Below are 19,938 nucleotides of genomic sequence, written 5' to 3'. Positions count from 1 at the left end.
GAAAAACAATCGCTTTATCTTATTTTTTTTTAGCGTATTAAAAGTGTAACCCAGTATACAGGCCTCTAAAAATCATGCTAGTTCCTCTACCAAAGAAATGTTGCACTTAAAGAAATGTATAGATTCACATAAGTGTATTGACCGCTGTAAATATATAGCATGTTAACTAGTGAAATTTGTAACTGAGACGGTCACGACAGAATCGCTTTTATAACACTTCCTTTGCTGAATATGGATGCTTATGTCTTCACTGTTTCTTGATGGACATCTGAAGAACTTCCCGTACTGCTGCCTGACCTGGACAAGAATGAGAAGAGAAATAGTTTTAAACTCTGGTTAAAAAAACAAAAACACAGAACATGTCCAGGTTATTTTTCAAGAATTTCATTTTAGAAGCTGAGAAATGAAAAAATAACTTAACCCAACCTAACGCTAAAATAGGTGTGTGAGAAAAATATATCGACTAAAACAACTAGCTTCCGGCAGACGGCCGTACACAAGTCTACTTGCACCAAAAGAGTAACCAGTGACGCATGTATGACGTAGATGTAGGAGTGGCATAAGCTTTGACACCTCTCACGGTTCAAACAAAGAGGGCTGGGCAACAAACTCAACTTTTAACTAATTTGTGACTGGTGTTTTGTTTTGCTCTATCTCCGTGTTCGTCATTACATTGTGCGTCAGGTCAAGGGTCACTCTTTCACCGAAACGGCCATTCACTGCCATTATGAAGCTTGGAAGAGCCAGGATTTTTTTTATATAACTCTGATTGTATTAATCTGAAAGAAGAATGTCATATACCCCTAGGATGACTTGAGGTTGAGTAAATCATGGGCTAATTTTCATTTTTGGGAACTAACCCTTTAATATAAAGTAGGTGAGAGATGATTTTCTGCTAGACTGTCTGTACTGATGTCTGACCTGATCATTGAGGACACAATAGACCAGGAACATGAAGGTTCCCTGCTGGGAGTTCAAGATCAGGAAGGGGATCTCCAGCTCCTTCCAGAAACCCAGAATCCAGGAGCAACCAAGAACCACAAACTGAGCCAGTGTTTTAAATATCATATTCCTGCAGAGAAAGATGGAGAGTTAATATATATTTATTGATTATATTGTTGTGGAAAATCTGCAATTGTTCTGTTATAAGTATGACTTTTTGTCTGTAGAACACTTCTGTATTGTAATCAACCACACTTGAAACTTGTTTATTAAGAAAGTGGTTTATGAAGAAAAACTCTGCAATTGTTATTGTAAAATTTTTTTTGAGAAAGTGGTTTATGGAGTGTTCAAATCATATTGTTTGTTACTTGGTTCGTTTCATATGTGAAACTTCAGCGTTCAGATTTTTCAAGGTGGAGGTCAGACTGATGATGATGTAGATGAAGAGAATCACGTTTAACTGCACAGTAAGAGAAACAACAGTAATTAATCTTTTACTTTCCTTTTAATACAAAGTCATGATGAGAAATGTGCTTACTGCTAGTATGACGCAAACAGGTCCCTGAAAACTCCAGTTAAAGCCTTCATCCATTTTAATCCAGCAACTGTTTAGAGGAAGTAAAATAATTAAATGAACAAACATGAAGGATGAAGGTGTTGATCTCTGAGTCGTTCAAACTAAACTCACTTTTCACTTCCGTAGCCTTTAGGATTCACCCCAGCAGACACAGCCACCACAACCAGAGCAACCGTATATCCAATCACACACAGGAATCCACTCCTAAGCACGCCCTTCCTTTTGGAGCTGATCTGTGATAGGTTCTTCACACAGATGAAGAGCAGCACAGCTTCAATGAACATCCACACAAAGCCGGAGAGAAAGAGGAAGTGCAGCACACCTGATATCACGGCACACAACACCTGGAGATCATGAGAGACGGTTATGATGATTCTCAGTGAGACTGTGCTGAGCTGTAGAGCTCCTTCATCATTCTCACCTGATGACGGCGTATGAGGCTCAGGAACTGTTGTGTGAGCAGGAACAGAAGGTGAGCCAACAGAAGACTCACGCAGAGGTTGATTCGAGCCACATTATTCACTCCAGGACTCCACTGACAAAGGGCAAAGGTCAACAGGGTCAAACTGAAGAACACCAGCCCCACGATCACACACACCAAATTCAACACGTCCAGCTTTGAGTCGCTCTGAGGAAACATGTCAGAGTACATGAGTGCCAAATCTGTGCTGTTCTTCAATGCTCATTATAAATGTTCTCGTACCTCTGATGGGCGGCTGGTTTGCATGATGACAGCGAATGTGGACAGATGAACACAGGAGTTGGTCTCTAAAACAGAACAACCATCTACAATCCACTCGCTGATGCTCCAGTACACACAGTACAGAGAACCGTTGGGGTCAAACTTCTGCAAAAAGAAGAAAGAACATGCAGAAAATAGTATAACACTGAATATTAGATGTTTTCAGATGTTCATCAGTTCTCAGGTTAGACAAAAACATATTTCAGTCTCTCACTCTGATGTGTTTGAGGGTGAAGTTGACTGGTTTGGTGAGTTTAGTGTTGGTGGTTTTGAGAAGAGTAACTGAGATCACAGTGGACATCATGGTGTTAATCGTGTCAGTTGATGTGTTGAAGTCTGGCTTCAGTAAATTCTCCATTGTGTTATAACTCATGAAAGCCACAGCAGCTGATCCTGTGTGACAGAAACAGAAGAAACTTGTAATGAACACATTAAAACCTTTAGTTAAACGTGGTTTAGTGATATATCTTCTAAAAATGTTTTATTAAAAATGTTATTAAAAAAGTGGTATTAAAACATATCTCACATACTTGTTTCATTGTTGTTCTTGGCGATCTCAATGAGATCGATGTCCACAGAAGAATTTGTTGTGTCAAGTCGAGGGATTTTATCTAAGGTGACTTTGGGTCCAACCATGAAGACTTCAACCTCTGATTTAGAAAATAAGCAGTTATGTTTATTTATTTATTTATTTATTTATTTATTTTTATTAAAGTTGATTCAATCTGCACAAATGTGCAAAAAACAAAACAATAAAAAGAAAAAAAGAAAATAACTATTTAATTTAATTACTAGTTTGAACTATTCAGTTAACTTTGTACACAGCAAAATCCCCAGAGTTAAATTAAGTCAAGCTGGTAATGCTGTTTGTGGAGTTGTTTAATTCTCTTCTGCAGAGATCTTGAGATATGTAATTGTCATCTTTTATCTTTAGTTGATTCATCTTAGTGTAGAGGAGACCGGGGAGTGTTGCAACAGGGGATGGTTGCAACATGTCATTTTTCTCCAATCAGAAAAAAACTAGAGTGATGACACTCATACTGCACATGCACAGTTAGACCCTCCCCCCTCCAAGAAGACAGTAGACATATTCAACATCTGCTGCTGAATTTATTGAACAAAACTTGTTTTGGATGTATGAAAGCATGTGGAATTTAAAAACCACCATGCTTATCTAATCTGTCTCAGCTGCTGCCTGAATCCAAACAAACAGATGAATTAGAAGAACTAACTAGCACTATGAGCTCCATTCTCTCTGTAACACTGGATATTGTTGCACCGATTAGATTAAAAAAGGTCAAAGAGAAAATTAAAGCACCATGGTACAACAATACTATGCGTGTTCTAAAGAGAGAAACCCGTAATTTAGAGCGTAAATGGAAAAAAACTAACTTAGAGGTAGGGATGGGCGATATATCGCACGATATTGTTATGCGCATCTCGTCAGTAAAGCCGGTTCCCTTGATTAGTAGTAAATCACCTTCACCTGCTTTCAGATGGAGCGGTGTTAAATTAACACTCCTGGGGCTGGGAGTGTATATGAGTCCACACTCAAGAGTGTTAAAGTTAATGAGATAATTAAGTGATTAATTTAGTGATGATTGAGCATTATTGAAGACACCTGATGTTAACAAGCAGAATCACTGAAGGAGAAAATCACAAATTGTAAGTTACCATTAAGGTGATGGGTGTTTGCTTTAGTTGGGCTCTAGACCATTATATGTTTACTTTAATATTTACTGTTGTTTGTCTGCTGTTATTGATTTATAACAGTTAAATGAACAAAGTATAGTGTGATCTGATAGTGTTGGTTATGTGTTGACATAATCATGCTGTGATCTGAAAAAGGAAACTTGTTGAGATAGTTTGGTTTAACTTGTTAGCAGCAGTTTTGTGATTCTTCAGCCTATCATTATCAGTACTTTACTTATTATTCAAAATATTTAATAAACATTGTTCTGATCAAAAGACATTCAGATAAATTAATTTAAAACACAGACATCAATAATCAGCCTGTGAATCTCAACAATGGTGACAATAATAAAGCATGTTGCAGTGGCTGCCACCAATCACAACTCATTAATGGCTCCCATCATGCATTGCGGTATGAATAAATTATGATCTGAATTGTCTATGTAATTTACTTTTCCTAATTGAATATTCTGCTCATCACCATTGTTGAGATGCATAGACTGAATCTTGACATCTGTGTGTGCCTAAAAGAAAGATTTTTTTAAAAACAACTTTTAAGAAATCCTTTATATTATATAAAAAATTCTAGGCATTTATGCAGATTCACTAACCAACAACATAAATCGAAGTCAGAAAGAAGGATTTTAATGAGTTCAGTGATCAAGTTCAAATGAGGAATGTCATAATATAACCAACACAATCAGATCACTTTTTTCTTTGTTCAACTGGCAGTTACAATTCAGATACAACAACCAAACAAAATTTCAAGTAAACATAAAATGGTCAAGAGCCCAACTAAAGCAACTACCCATCACCTTAATGGTAACTTACAATTAGTGATTTTCTCCTTCAGTGATTCTGCTTGTTAACATCATGTGTCTTCAATAATGTTCAATCATCACTAAATTAATCACTTAATTATCTCATTAACTTTAACACTCTTGAGTGTGGACTCATACACTCCCAGGAGTGTTAATTTACTGGAGTTTTTGCTGTGTACAAAGAGCCGTAGTTAACTGACAAGCTGAGCCATATCGCATTAATTATTGCTGCCGATACATCCGCGATATTGATGTGATTTGGCTCAGCTTGTCAGTTAATTACGGCTCTTTGTAGTAAATGCCGCTCCATCTGAAAGCAGGTGAAGGCGCTTTACTACTAATCAAGGAACCGGCATTACTGATGAGATGCGCATAACAATATCGTGCGATATATCGCCCATCCCTACTTAGAGGTCTTTAGAATCGCATGGAAAGACAGTATGTCACGTTATAAAAAGGCCCTAAAAGCGGCCAGGGCTGAGCACCTCCGCAAACTAATAGAAAATAACCAAAATAATCCAAGGTTTTTATTTAATACCATGGATAGACTAACAAATAAACAGACATCACCCGAACAAAATATCCCGTTACAGTTTAGTAGTAATGATTTCATGAACTTCTTCACTGAGAAAATAGAAAACATCAGAACCACAATTGTAAACATTCAATCTTCAATCGCGCGTTATTATTCAGCCTCAATTATCACCCCGCAAGAACAATTACAGTGCTTTACAGCTATAGAACAAAAAGAGTTAAATAAACTTATCATTTCATCTAAAACAACAACATGTTTATTAGATCCTATACCAACTAAACTATTGAAAGAAATGTTACCTGTAGTGGAAGAGCCTCTCCTCAATATTATTAACTCGTCTTTATCTTTAGGTCATGTTCCAAGAACATTTAAATTGGCAGTTATAAAACCACTCATTAAGAAACCACAATTAGATCATAATAATCAAGCAAATTATAGACCCATTTCAAATCTTCCATTTATGTCTAAAATACTAGAACAAGTTGTGTCCGCTCAACTGGGCTCTTTCTTGCAAGAAAATGACATCTATGGAAAGTTTCAGTCTGGATTCAGGCCACATCATAGCACTGAAACTGCGCTCGTTAAAATCACAAATGATTTACTTTTAGCTTCTGACCAAGGTTGTATCTCAATACTAGTTTTACTTGATCTTAGTGCTGCGTTCGATATTATAGATCATACAATACTTTTAGATCGACTACTAAATTATACTGGTGTTCAAGGACAAGCATTAAGCTGGTTTAGATCATACTTATCAGACCGCTACCATTTTGTCTATTTAAATGGAGAAAAATCGATCATAACTCCAGTAAACTATGGAGTGCCACAGGGATCTATGTTAGGCCCTCTATTATTCTCAATATATATGATGCCACTTGGAAATATTATAAGGAAACATGGAATTAGTCTCCATTGTTATGCTGATGACACTCAAATCTATATTTCATCACGGCCGGATGAAAACGCTAAATTATCCAAATTGACAGAGTGTGTTAAAGATATAAAAGATTGGATGACGCGTAATTTTCTTTTATTAAATCCAGACAAGACAGAGGTAATACTTATTGGTTCAAAAAACCGCCCACAAAACCTCTTACAATACAACTTTAACATCGTAGTATGTCCTGTTACTTTATCCTCTACAGTAAAAAACCTGGGTGTTATACTCGACTGTAACCTGTCTTTTGAAAATCATATTTCATATGTTACAAAAACAGCCTTTTTCCACCTTAGAAACATTGCTAAGCTACGTAATATCCTATCAGTTTCTGATGCAGAAAAGCTAGTTCATGCATTTATGACCTCGAGACTAGTTTTTCCGGAATCAGAGCGTCCGGTCACACACAACCCATAAAAATCCTGTAAAGACATGTGACATCGATGTGACTTGCAATGTCTCAGCAGCGTCTTAAGTTTGCTTATGAGCTACGATTCCTCTCTCGAGAAACCATGCTTGTTAATTTTTTTCTCTGATTCGATCATAAACTTGCGCATTTCGTACCGCTTCACAGCTGGCGAACGATCCCGCGCTTCAGTGTCATCACTACGACACGGCATTATTATGGCTTTTGTTCACACAGCACGTGTTCCGGGACTGAACACGGCAATGTTACTAGGTCCCCAACCCGGCATCAATCCCGGGTCAGGTTCGCGTTCACACAGAAGGCATTCTGGCAATTTGCCGGCAATTTCCCGGGTTCAACGCGCTGTGTGAAAGGGGCTATTAAATCTGTGAAGATCTCAGCAGAGGAGGATTAAACAACTCCACAAACAGCATTACCAGCTTCAGTTATTACTAACCAGACTGACTTTATTACTGTCAGACATCTACAGTTCTGTTTAAGAATTAACAGAGATTTAGATGTTGATGATTTATTGTTTCATTTGAAGTCACCATGATGGAGATCAGTGACTGCTTTAGTTGGGCTCTTGACCCTTGACTTTCTAACTATAGTATTTCTCTGCCTGTTGTAACTCTGTGCTTATAAGGCATGCTGATTATGGCTAGGAAATCAGAGAGAGTATTATTCATGTGATGTCAGTTGTGTATCAATGATGGCAATCACCATGTTTGATTCACTAAGCTCTTATAGAATCTTATTTTTGATTATGTGTCATTAACTTTACATTATTGATTGCAGTAGCCCTATGATTCTACAGCAAGTGATCCATCATGGATTGACAGATTATTATTATCCACCATTATCATTTGTGATAATCAGAAGACTTTTTAAAACATTATGATCAACAAAGGTTTGTACTACTGTGTCTTTCAGATACATGCAGACATCAAGAATCAGCATATGAATCTCAACAATGGTGATGATAAAAGTGCAGTGCACTTGATGGAGCCTCCAATCAAAACTCATCAGTATCTCCCAGCATGCATTGCAGCAGGAATACATTATGCTGAATTGCCTTAGATTTTATTTAAATTATTATATCTGCTTTTAATTTTGATGTTGTTTTTGTTGCAGATTTTTAGTAGCTTTTTTTGTGATGTTCAGGGTTTTATCTGATTATTGTGTTGATTGTCACCGTTGTTGAGATTCATACGCTGATTCTTGATGTCTGTGTTGGTTTAAATTATTCAGTAGTTCAAAAACCTTTTTTCTACACCATTTATTTTTAAAGTTCTTAAAATTATTTGTTGCTCTCTGCTGGCTCACATGTGGGGTAGTGATGGAATTTATGGCTCTTTGAGGGGATCTGGATCTTGGCGATCCGTCCCTTTCAAAGAGCCGTTCAAAAGAACGTCTCTTTTGGCTCTTTTTAAATATTTAGTCAGTTTTAAGAAGCCAGCTTGGGGGCATCTTTATCCTGGAAATAATCACTGGGAGGAATGATGAGGTGAGATTTGTAGGCAAATAATTAAAACTCAGATATCACACACCAATATCTGAGTTTGAATTATTCTGAAATATTGATTATTACCTCATTTGTCATGTCTGGCCTATATTCCATAGGGTTGCACAACATCCCTCTGCTTAGACAGTGACATCACTATTTTGGATTTACCTTTAGTACAAAGTGTGTGTATGTGTAAAGCTACGTTGACTTATGTTATTCATACAATGCCTACTCACAAATAAACATCAAAAACAAAGCTGGCTGCAATGAATTTCTGTGCAAAACAGCTTTTACTACAAACACTTCCACACAAGAACATTATCATCACACAAGAACATTTTGATAGAAAACAAAAAAAATGTAAAGTTTTAAATATATACTGTAGATAAAATTAGAATAAATAAAATGGAAATGTCTACATACAGTCAACTATTACTACTATTACTACTGTAAACTTTGCAAATAGGATATCAGCCCCTTCAAGTCTTAAATGAACAATAACAAAGTGGGCTGCAATGAATGTCTGTGCAAAATTTCTATACAAGAACAGTATCACAAAAGAACATTTTGATAGATAACAAAAAATATTTAAAGTATTAGACATATACTGTAGATAAAATTAGAATAAATAAAATGGAAATGTCTACATAGCACCCCTGCGCTGGGTGCGCCCCTCCCGCTATAACTGTCCTGTCTCGCGGAGGAGCTCATTTGTGTGCATCTGTGTGAAACACGCATGGGAAAAAAAGAACGACAGAAAGAACGGCTCCCCTCCAGCCGCGACTCGGCTCCCATCGTTCATGTTTATGAGCCGTTCAAAAGAATCGGTTCATTCGCGAACGTCACAACTCTAATGTGGGGTCACATAAATATTATACTCAAAAATGTGAAATATATTAATATTATAAGTTTACTCATAAAGTGAGAAAAAAATACTCTATGAGATCAGTGAATCAGGCCACTACATGATGATTATGTCATCATTTTACTTGCCAACATCACCCGGTTACGTTTTCGCTCTGATTTTCATGCCAAAACGATTGTGATATATAAACACACAGGTAAGACAGTCAGAGTAAATCAAAACTTAGAAAGTCAAGGGTCAAGAGACAAACTACAGCAAACACTCATCTCCATAATGGTAACTTCAAACTTTATTATTTTAAATAAAAAATCAACTGAACCTCTGGTAATTCTCAATAATACATTTTATTATGACAAATTGGTTTGTAATACAATATTTTTTTTAGATTACAGGAAACCACAGCTGGCAGTTTTTTTTGTTTTTTTTTTTACATAAACTGAAGTTCAAAGCCATAAAACCTAAAATATTACTAGGGTATTTTTTACGGTAAAGCACTTGCAAGCTGCTAGTTTTTTACCATAAACTTTAGTTCAGCGCCGTAAAAGCACAAATAATTCTACGGTATTTTTTTACGGTAAAGTGCTGGCAACCACAGCTGGCAGTTTTTTTCCGTAATATTTAGATCACTGCCGTAAAACCTAAAATATTACTACCATACACAGCAAAAAGTCCAGTGTTAAATGAACTCTCCTGGGAGTTTATATGGCTCCAGAGTCAGTGTTAAAATATGAGTGTTAAATTAACACTCAAGAGTGTTAAAAGGTAATGAGCTCATTAAGTGATTCATTGAGTGATAATTGACCAATATTGAAGACACCTGATGTTAACAAGCAGAATCACCAAAGGAGAAAATCTATTTTTTTAAGACACCGTTATGGTGGTCAGTGTTTGTTTTAGTTGGGCTCTTGACCCATAAAGCTTTAACTTTAAATTTTGTTTGGCTGTTGTATCTGAGTTATAACTCTCAAATGAACAAAGAGAAAAGTTGATCAGGTGGTATTGGTTATGATTTGATAATCATAATTTGACCTGAATATCAACTCTCATTTAGAGAGTCAGATTAACCTTGTTGATTACAGCAGCCTGTGATTCTACAGCAAATGATTTTTATCATTATCAATATAATCCAAAATATTTCTTAAAAATTGTTCTGATAAAAATACTTAGAAAATTACTTAATTTAGACACACTGACATCAATAATCAGCCTGTGAATCTCAACAATGGTGACACTAATAAAGCATGTTGCAGTGCATTCTGGGTTCCACCAATCAAAACTCATTCATGGCTCCCATCATGTATTGCGGTATGAATAAATTATGATCTGAATTGTCTTACTAATTTCCTTTTCATAATTTAATATTCTGTTTGTCACCATAGTTGAGATTCATACACTGATTCTTGATGTCTGTGTGTGCCTTAAAGAAAGATTTTGTTGTTTCAGAACAACTTTTAAGAAATCCTTTAGAACTAGTTAGAAAAAAAAGATCTTATGCTGTAGAATCACAGTGATGCTGTAATCAACAATATACATTTAAGTCAGAGATTAGACTCTAAATGAGATCAGTGATTCAGGTGAAATTATGATTATGTCAAAACATAACCAACAAAACCTGATCAACTTTTCTCTTTGTTCATCTGGCAGTTATAACTCAGATACAACAGCCAAAAATAATCTAATGTTTACAGTTTAAGGGTCAAGAGCCCAACTAAAGCAAACACTGATCTCCATAACGGTGTCTTAAAAAATTAGATTTTCTCCTTTGGTGATTCTGCTTGGTAACATCAGGTGTCTTCTATAATGCTCAATCATCACTCAATTAATCACTTAATGAGCTCATTAACTTTAACACTCTTGAGTGTTAATTTAACACTCATATTTTAACACTGACTCTGGAGCCATATAAACTCCCAGGAGAGTTAATTTAACACTGGACTTTTTGCTGTGTATTTTTTTACGGTAAATTGCTTGCAACCAGCTGCCAGTTTTTTACCGTAAACTTTAGTTCAATGCCGTAAAACATTAATATTTATACCGTATTTTTTACGGTAAAGTATGGTAAATGCAACGTTAAGTGTTTTTTTTACAGTGTACTTCCAAAATCCGTACATTTAACAGTATATTAATGTAAAATTACATGAAATGTCCCGTGAGAGCTATTACAGTTTTTCACTGTGTATAGTAAGGGTACATACTGTGAAGGAATTAACATTTCTTTTCCGTTACTTTTTTAAAGTTTTTTACTGTTAAAATTACGAAAAAAAAATTCTACACATAAACAAACAAAACAACTGTTATTTGATAAATATGACTAAATAAATAAATAATAGGCTACGATAATATTATTGAAATAAATAATACTATAATATTATAGTAGGCCTAAAACAGTTAACCCTCTGGGGTCTGAGGGGTTTTTGGGGTCCTTGAGATGTTCTGACATGCCCTGACATTTGTGCTTTTTTCAGTTGCTTATAAACATATTAATGGCAAAGGTGTAAATTCACTCTATTTAGCACAAACAGGGCTACCATAATATGTGAACAACTTGCATGTACATGTTTGTATTTTTGATAGAATAATGTTTATGCATGTTTTTTTTCAAAAACAAAAAACTAAAGTTTCTGAAATAAGGCCATAAAACATATTCTAAATATATGTAAATAAGACTTCTGACTAATGGATGCGTTGCCTAGAATTTTTTCTTCAAAATTATGTGAAAATCATCCTGCCTAATCATTCACATAACACAATACATTGATTTAAATCTTGTAAAACACTTTTTGTTTGGAAAGGCCATATGCGGGTGGGCGTGATTCACACCTGCGGAGACAATGGGGCCCGCATAATGAGGCTGCATACGTAATGAGCCTTTCATTCAGGTGTGTGACTCAGCCACAAGAATGCAAGGACAATATATAACTGGTTTGTTGTTTTTTTCCACAAATTTTGCTTGCAAATTGTACAATATCCAAGGTAAACATTTCTAGAAATTGTGCAGTTAATTGTTCTCATACTGTATTTTCAGATTTGGAATATATTCTCTTCCCAAATGTGTCACTAATAAAGCATAATACAATTATTTAAAGAGAAGGCTTATAATGACCTTTTAAGATTTTGTTTACATCTATCCTTATATAAATATATATATATATATATATATATATATATATATATATATATATATATATGTTTTTTTTGTTTTGTTTTTTTTAAGGTTATACAATTACAACAACATTTAAAATTGTAACAATATATTTCCAGTGTAATCTTTCTTTGTATTCGCGATTCATATTAAAACAGTATTTTTGCCAGCTGTAGTAGCTCCACAACAGCGCGCATCTGTGCGCTGATTCATTCATTCATAGAAACGCGATTCATATTTAAACAGTATTTTTGCCAGCTGTAGTAGCTCCACAACAGCGCGCATCTGTGCGTTCGTTCGTTCATTCATTCATTCATACACAGAAACGCGATCAATATTTAAACAGTATTTTTGCCAGCTGTAGTAGCTCCACAACAGCACGCATCTTTGCGTTCATTCATTCAGATTAGAACAAAGCAAACAGAACTGACCTAATTCCTCAGCGGGATCCGTTTGCTCCTCGAAATGATACTTCCAGAACTTCTGAGGTAAATTTTTGCAGGATTATTATCAAGATAGTATTATTCCTCACAGCATCGTAAAGTACATAAGTCTGAAAGTGAACTCGCGGTGTGTGTTATCCAGCTGATGTGGGCGTTTCACAGGTTTGTTTGGATCGCCTCACATTTGCGTTTGAATAGCGCGCGCTCTCCGTAGGCGGAGCACATTAAAACTTAATGAGCTGAGATGAGAACGACTGACATCTCTCTCTTTGCATGCATATTACATAAACTGTGAATATTTGTTTTTTATAAAAATTACTTCATTTTAAAGAAGAGAATTCAAGCTTCATGCCTGTGTGACTGTATGCCTGTTTGACTGAGTATTCGCTGAGTTACAGTTCATTTTCGGACGCGTTTCAGAATTGACTTCACTGACGGAGAGTAGGCAGAACTTGCATCATGTTTATTTTTCTTTATTTGGCGAAAAGCACAACACTTTGTTTTTATTATGAGCATACACAAAAAAAATACACACTAAACAGGATCGATTGATGTATAACACAAGCATATAAGATAAAAATTAATATTTTTTTTTTTATTTTTTTTTTGCACTCATACGGAAAAAAACGAGCCTATCGCGCCGGCGCGACAGCCGACCTCAGGGGGTTAAAGGTCCCATTCCATGGATTATTTTTATTATTTTATAATGTTTCCAGGGGTGCCCTTATAATGTTAGTATGTTTTTTAGATAATTTTTTTTTATAATTTAGAAATAAAAGGCATATTTCCTAGCCTGATTTCATTCCCTGGTTTGAACACTCTGTTTGAAGGGGCGTGTCTGCTGAGAGACTTCAGCGTAAACGCCCTCTGCTGTGATTGGCTGAAATGCTTGCATATGAAATATCTGGCATTACATGTGGAACTATCTGGAAAACTTTTACTATTACAGCTATTATACGTTTTTTACTATTACAGCTATCGGGATTAACAAATCGTGAAAGATCTATTTCTATCACATAAAAGGTTGCAGTGATGAGCATTGAGCAGATGACAGCCGGTTGATCACGTGAAAAAATATCTTATCGTGCAACACAGTTTCTGCACTCTCTAATGATTTCACCAATGCAAACATGATGTATATAAATACAGTAAGAGCTTCGTTGTGCAGTGCAACAGCGTCATTGATTTCATAACGAGTTTTGGCAAGTGTCCAGATAAACTCGCGCTGTGTGATTGACAGCTTGGGCGATTGGAAAGGGATTGTTCTTTGATCGCTTTCTGTATATTAATCACAGTTTAAGTAAGATTATTTTCATTCTTCTCAGAGAAACGATGTGAAGTTGATCGCTACTTCCATAGTAAATCACTACTTACCGCTTGCTGGAATATAGTTGAAATTGCCCCCTTCGTCAGTATGAAACGCTGAGAGAAGCCTGCTTGATATTATCCCAGGTTAGAAAAACAGTCCGTGGTGAAATGGACAGGGCAAACTAACAACTTCGAATTAAACTTTTGCGGTATCCGATTATAGATAAACATCAACCATGTCTGTTGACATTTCGCCATCAATATGCCTGTGTTCCTGTGGGCGGAGGTTAGTCAAAACACGGTTCTAATGATGTCATTAAAGAAGGAAGTAGAGGGGTGTAGTCCAATCGAGCCGTTCGCTGTAGTCAACTTCTGTTAAATAAAATATCTCGCTTGGCATTGAACTTTGAGCTTTATAATTTTACAGATATTATTTATACTCTAACAACAACATTACACACTAACTAAAGTTTGAAACATGGGATCACGAAGAACGGGACCTTTAATATTTTCAGAATTCTATATGCTCATTGAGACAAAAAGCTAAAGTTAATTAGTGAAATTTAAGGTATTTTTAACATGTTGCAACCGTCCCATGGTTGTTTTGCAGCTGTCCCCTGGGTTGGGGTCAGTTGCAACATCTGGCTTCTTCCATTCAAATAAATATTGTGAACGATATGTCATATATAATCATCTTTAAATGGTATGGAGTTTAATTTATACACATTTGGTTGATCTAGTCCCAATAGTCTCTGAGTAACTGAGAGAAATGCAAAAAGTGTTGCAACTGTCCCCGGTCTCCCCTACGTTTACATGACAACGATACGCTTAAAACTCAGAAGTGTTTCCTTTGAGTTTTCAAAACTTTGCATTTTCAGGCACCCAAACTGACTCTTTGTTGTTGTGGAAACGAACGGCCAAAACTTATAAAAAGTTGTACGTTTTTAGTTGAAAACGATGTCGTGTTAACAGACCCTAAGGCTGTGGCGGGTGTTCATCACTAATGCTCAATCATCTCTTAATTAATCACTTAATTATCTCATTAACTTTAACACTTTTAACACTCTTTAGATTGGGACAATATGTACTCTGAGCAGTGTTGATTTAGCACTGGGGATTTTGCTGTGTGCCTGTAACGTTGTAGTAACCATGAAGACATTGATTAGCTTGTTCAGGTGTGTTTGATTAGGGTTGGAGCTAAACTCCAGGAAAGTGGATCTCGTGGTCCAGAGTTGAGAACCCGTGCTCTAGACCAGTGGTTCCCAAACCTGTCCTGGAGGACCCACAACACCGCACGTTTTTCTTTGTCTCCCTAATCAAACACACTTGATTCAACTCATCAGCTCATTAACCCATGTGATAATGACCTGATGAGTTGAATCAGGTGTGTTTGATTAGGGAGACAAAGAAAACGTGCAGTGTTGGTGGTCCTCCAGGACAGGTTTGGGAACCACTGCTCTAGACCAGTGGTTCCCAAACCTGTCCTGAAGGCCCCCCAACACTGCACGTTTTCTTTGTCTCCCTACTCAAACACACCTGATTCAACTCATCAGCTCATTATCACATGGGTTAATTGAGCTGATGAGTTGAATCAGGTGTGTTTGATTAGGGAGACAAAGAAAACGTGCAGTGTTGGGGGGCCTTCAGGACAGGTTTGGGAACCACTGCTCTAGACTATATAAACTCCCTGATATCATATACTGTATAAGCTCACCCAGCGGGCATCTTGATGTCAAAATTACGTCAAGAAATAGGTCAAAAATGAAAGTCAAATTGACGTCAAAGTGTTGATGTCAATTTGATGTCAAGATTTGACCTCTGCTGATGTCATTTTGCCAAACAAAAAGGTGAAATGCATGGCCGTACACTTATCACCAGCTTCACTTAAACTAACCAGATTTACTTTATTTAATTTCCGGTTTAAATAAATATAATATTTAAATAGTTTAAAATATATTAAACATTTTGATGACACCATGATGGTGGTTAGCGTTTGCTTTAGTTGTACTCTTGGCCCTTGACTCTTTAAAATATTTTTTTCTCTGGCTGCTATAACTGTGTGTTTATAAAGCACAACTGTTGTAGCTAAAAAAGCCATGAGATCAGGAGATGTTGGCTGTTTATTGAAGATGACAATATCATCATGTAACTGCCTGGATCGCTGATCTTATTCAGTGTCTAATGTTTGGTTATATAGGACTTGTGATTTTAATGTTGTATTATAATAGAAGCCATTTAATTTAACAGCATGAGAATATTTTTTTTTTTTTTTTATTAATAAAGGATTTAAAAAAAAAAAACATTTAATGCATTAAACTCAACATTATTACTTAGCTATCAAGAATCAGTGTATGACTCTCAACAATGGTGACAATCAGTGAAGCGCTTCATGCTGCAGTGCATGCTGGGTACCACCAATCAAAACTCACCCATATCTCCCAGCATGCATTGCGGCATTAATAAATTATGCAGCTGTAGTTGATCTGATTATCTGGATATTTTGTTTGATTGTCACCATTGTTGAGATTCATATGCTGTTTCTTGATGTCTGTGTGCGTCTAAGTACTGCCATAGAAAGGTTTTTGTGCACTAAATAGTTTTTAAAAACCAAATACATTATTTGATAAACAACACTGCTAGATATGCTGTAGAATCAAATGACTTATATTATGAATAAAACCGCTTTTAAACCACAAGTCCTATATAATCAAAGCATTAGACACTGAACATAATCAGGGATTCAGGCAATTACATGATGATTTCATCAATAAACAGGCAACATCTCCTGATCTCAGTTTCTGATAGCTTTTTTAGCTACAACAATTGTGCTTTATAAACACACAATTAAAGCAGCCAGAAAATTTTTTACATTAAAGAGTCAAGGGTCAAGAGCACAACTAAAGCAAACGCTAACCACCATCATGGTGACTTTAAAATACAAAATATGATTTCATTAAACTGGAAATTAAAGAAAGTAAATCTGGTTAGTGTAAGTGAAGCTGGTAATAAGTGTACGGCCATGCATTTCACCTTTTTGTTTGACATCAGCAGAAGTCAAATCTTGACATCTAATTGACATCAACACTTTGACGTCAATTTGACTTTCATTTTTGACCTATTTCTTGACGTAAATTTGACATCAATTTGATGTCATATTGATGTTAAATTGACATCAAATGCCCACTGGGCAGTTTCATCATCAATAATAACAGTTTTCTATATAAACTATATCATATATAAGCTCAGTTTCATCATCAATAATAACAGTTTTCTATATAAACTATATCATATATACAGTAAGCTCAGTTTCATCATCAATAATAACAGTTTCTCGACTCACCAACAGCAGCAAGAGTAAAATTGACTCTGTCATGTGTGTCTGTCGGCTTCACCAATGTAGAGATGAGTTTCTCGTTGGCTTTTAACACACGGTTTCCGTTGGAGGCTAGTTCAGCTGGGCTGACTGATGATGAAGACTCTGAAATATTTCCTGAAGCGTTGAGGACCATATTCAAAATATTGGTCACATTCTAATTTATTGATCAGAAAAAAAAAAATATTAAGAAAGCCAATTAATCAGACCTGCGATGTCAGTCATGTAACTGACAATTACATTTGATTTGATTATTTTATATAAAAATATATATATCTTGAAGACTTACAGTCAAAGGAAGCTCTTGAGCTGTAATGTTCTCGATCTGCTCTAGAAGATTTTGAAGCTTTTCAGTCTGATTCTGAAATCAAAATGGAGAAGACAGAATTTGACGATGTGTGAGTGATAACTTTAACCGGGTATGCTGAGTGCTTCTGAAATGAGACACAGACAGTGGTTTTGAACGAATTTCTTTAACAAATGATTCAATGACATATATATATTTTTTTAACATTTGTCACCACCTACTGGTGGAAATGAAAATACTTTTCTAAAGGTGCTTTTCAGTATTTTGCTCACTACAGTGGACAGTGTTTGTATCCAAACCAGTGCCGGCCCAAGCCTTTTGGGGGCCGTAAGCAGAATTTGATTTGGGGGCCCCCCTCCCACCACGCGTAGTTAAAATAGTTTTAACTTTTTCTTTACTCTTTTACTAACTCTTTGAAACTTCTGAAAACAAACTGTAAACTTATTCCAGCATTGCAATCTTGACATTGCAGCCTATTCATTATAACCGTAATAAATATATAATAATAAAATAGTCAACCTAACGTATAAAACTTACACTGCTCTGTTTAAATAGTCAGTAGTACAATTCATACCGTTCACAGTAAGCACCGCTCCACTGTGATGTTTCCAAGCACATTTTTGCGTGTGAAAAGGATATTTTTTTCTGTCGATATTGGAACGAGAGTGAAGTACAAAGAAGCCTATAATAAAGAATAGTTTACCATCCAAATACATCGCGAATCGCTTACTTTCACTTTCGCTTTAAAGTATTTAGTTTTGGTTTGTTTATAGTTTTTTTTTTTTCTGTTCTGAATATCATTACATTTAAAGGATAAATCATTGATTTAAATGTCAATCATCAATCATTGATCAAATCAAATTTTTGTTTCATGGCTTAACATTACCATGACTTTGCGCACGAATTGTCTGCACGTGAGGTTATGCACATGACTCAAACACTGGCAGACACAGCAGCAGTTGTAGGCAGGTATATTGATCATGAAATCAGAATTGTACTTGTCTTGAATTCATTCATTCATTTATGTCACTTGTTTAAGTTAATTAATATGTAAAAAAAAAAAAAAAAAAAAAAAAGCAAGCAAGTTCGCTTATGCCTCGGGCCAGCCCTGATCCAAACTAACAAACTTTTGTCACAGAAGTACTGGAATAAAAGTTTAAGTTTGTAAAAGAAGTAATGAGAATGTGTGGTTGAAATGGACAGCTTCGTGGACAGCTTTCTCTGTGCATTAAATCCCCCATATTGCCAGCAAACAATGAGAATGCAGAACAATGATGATGACAGAGAGTATAGGCGTCAAAGCTATTGTGGACCCGCTTACCCCAAACCCTGGTTTGGCAAATAAATGAATGACGGAAAGTTACGTATTTCCAAAATTGTATTATGTAAGCTTTATGTTACTCCTCAAATAACAAGGGAATTTGTAGTAATTTATAGTGTTAATTAATTAGCGAGTCCACAAACTCATTCTTTCAATTGGCTTTTGTATGCAGAGAATTCACAGCTTATATGGACTGAATGCCCCCATAAACCATCAGCAATTATTAGAAAAGCACATTCATATTTCAAATTACACACATATCTAAAATGCACATGTTATTGCACTGCTTTAGTTTGGACTATTATTGATAGGAGCTGTGAGTCTCTACAACTTCAATTTCAGAAACTCAACTTACGTTGTATCCTTCCAGCAGTGTTATATTTATACCTGCAATGACAGAAATCAGCATGATGACAATAATATAATAAACTGCAAAACTTTGAAAAATAACTATTTTCACTGAAAAAAAATATTCGTTGAATTTACAAAATTTTTTATCATAAGTGGTTGCACACAATTGATTTTAGCTACATTTAAACAAATTCATTAAGTTGAACTAAAATGTATTAAGTTCAACTTAATGCATTTGTTTAAATGTAGCTAAAATCAATTGTCTGCAACCACTGACGATAATTTCTTTTAGTAAATTCAACTATAATTTTTTTCAGTGTTATTAAGCAGCAATTTCAGCAAGATTGTGGATTCAGCAAGATTTCAGCAGTTGTGGTAGCCTAGAAATCTAGACGCACCCTAGTGAAAGCAAAATGTATTTTGCAGCCAGGGTAGTCTAGCAACTCTCCATTGACTTTCGTGCTGGAAAAACCTAAATTGGGTCAGGCCAATCACGTCGTGTATAGAGTAGGCGGGGTGGGCTTAACATAATGATGACAGAGTTGCGACGGTTCCCTGCTACTTGAAAACAAAGAATGGCGGCTTCTGCTGGCAAACAGTCTTTCGAAACGGCTTTGGCCGCGACTCTGGAGGACTTGGAGTTAAGTTTTTCTTTGAGAAAAGAGCAAA

General features: G+C 35.8%; 1 pseudogene across 1 annotated transcript in view; it reads right to left on the bottom strand.

Moving 5' to 3' along the window:
• Nucleotides 1-247: 247 nt before the first annotated feature.
• LOC308687965 (adhesion G protein-coupled receptor E3-like) overlaps nucleotides 248-19,938 on the bottom strand; it is a 71,568-nt pseudogene continuing 51,877 nt past the window's right edge. The window contains exons 6-10 of the transcript in view: nucleotides 1,631-1,863; nucleotides 1,481-1,547; nucleotides 1,311-1,402; nucleotides 861-1,072; nucleotides 248-297 (exon numbers count right to left, since the gene is read on the bottom strand). The product of the transcript in view is annotated as an adhesion G protein-coupled receptor E3-like (transcript). The remainder of the gene's footprint in view (nucleotides 298-860; nucleotides 1,073-1,310; nucleotides 1,403-1,480; nucleotides 1,548-1,630; nucleotides 1,864-19,938) is intronic.

The sequence above is a fragment of the Scardinius erythrophthalmus genome, assembly GCF_964197995.2.
Source record: "Scardinius erythrophthalmus genome assembly, chromosome: 3".
Taxonomy (NCBI): domain Eukaryota; kingdom Metazoa; phylum Chordata; class Actinopteri; order Cypriniformes; family Leuciscidae; genus Scardinius; species Scardinius erythrophthalmus.
Note: the sequence above shows the minus strand (reverse complement) of the source record. Positions and strands in the feature narration are given on the sequence as shown.